The following is a 1,807-nucleotide window of genomic DNA, read 5'->3' as shown; positions in this document are numbered from 1 at the left end:
TTTTGAGAGAAAAGAGGAGACAGAGTTTGGAAATGGCACAGGTGATTGTCCCCTCCCCCTTCCTAGACTTCGGGTCCTAATCACAGAACCTGTGGATGTCCCTTTGTATGGAAAAAGGGACTTTGCAAATGTGATTAAATTGAGGATCTTGAGATGAGATGATATCCCTGAACTTTCTTGGTGGGCCCAATGTAATCCCAAATCTCCTTATGAGAGGCAGGCAGGCAGGTCGGAGGCACACGGAGATGTGAGATAAAAGCCAGGAGAGGCCTGGAGGAAGACTGATTTGACGATGATTGCATTGCTGGCTTTGAAGATGGTGAAGACCCAGGGATGCAGGTAACCTCCAGAACTTGTAGGAAGCAAGGAGGTGGGTTCTCCTCTAGAGCCTTCAGACAGAACACAGCTCTGTTGACATGTTGATTTTTAGGGCTACCAACCTCCAAAACTGTAAGTTGATTAATTTGTGTTGCTTTAAAACATTAGATGTGCGGTAATTTATTACAGCAGCATTCAGAAAATATACACTTAAAACGGACGATTCTTCCCTTATCTTCTGGATGAAGTGAAACACCCTTCACTTACACCTAGTTAAGGATTTGAATTGTGAACAAATCTTCGAAAAATCCTGGTTTTGAAAAAAAAAAACAAAAAAAACTTGGATACCTTTCTAAGGGTGGAGGAGAAATGAATTAAAGGGAAAAAGCTGCAGGACACCCTCTGACTCATGACCTGGTTGGCGGATCTGAGCAAAAGTGATGTGTAGGCTATTGTGCCGGATCCAAATTCCCACCATCTAAACCACCCTGCACACCTGGTCAGAAGTTATAGGTTCTGGGTTTTTTAATGTATAATTGTGATTCCATTTAAACTGATTTTGCTCTTGCTTGGTGGGTTCTTCTGTATTTCCTAAATCATTAGGGTTCAAACCAAAGTGACATGATATGCCAGCAACATGATCTGTTCAGGGTTCTTGTCCTTCCCAAGGTGTGTCGTCACCTGGGCACGGACTGTCTGCAGCATTCATTCATCTGCATCCTCCAGTGAATATGCGAGCACCTGTTAGGTCCCAGACATGTGAACTGGAGTCAACAGGCAGGGGGAGCCTGCATGGAGCTACTCCCGGTTCAGCTCCTTAGCGGCTCCTTGGGGGTAGGCTCTCAATGTCTCCATGCCTCAGTTTGCTTGTTTGTAAAATGGGAATAATTATGGTGCTTTCCTCTTATAACTGTGGTCAGGATGACATGAGTTAATACTACAAAAGTGCTTAGAGCAGTCATGGCAAGTGGGGACACTGAATGTCAGCTGTTATTATACTCTCTACCAGGGGAGACAAATGGTCATCTTACACTCCTCCTGTATGACAAGATTGGAACCAGACAGTCATGTCTCAACCAACGTTTCTTTACTGGAGGCAGACGATCTCATAGGCAGAGATGGAGACAGGAAACCCAGTCTCTCATCCTTCCTTAGAGGAAGTGCTATTGACCCTGTAATGCTCAGAGTATCTGGCTTGCTGAAAGCCAACCCCGGGCAGGAATGGGGACCATGTTCTTTTTAGAAGCAAGAATGAATTGCTACTTCAAGCAACCTGTACTACAGGTTCTGCAATACAGTGTGGCGGACCATAGGCAGCCCTTAGATGTGGCCATAGTTGCACACCATTAAGCCCCCAAACCTGTTACCAGGTGAGGTGACCCGGAGACCCTTACTAGTCGCTCCCCATTGGTTGGCTGCCACAGTGGGCCCCTCCCCCCAAGAGAGCAACCGTCAGTGGGCGACAGTTAGTGGGCCTACTCAGCCGTTG

This window comes from Capricornis sumatraensis, chromosome 1 (genome assembly GCF_032405125.1).
Source record: "Capricornis sumatraensis isolate serow.1 chromosome 1, serow.2, whole genome shotgun sequence".
In the NCBI taxonomy this organism is placed as follows: domain Eukaryota; kingdom Metazoa; phylum Chordata; class Mammalia; order Artiodactyla; family Bovidae; genus Capricornis; species Capricornis sumatraensis.
The sequence above is the reverse complement of the archived record's forward strand: the minus strand, read 5'-3'. Positions refer to the sequence as shown.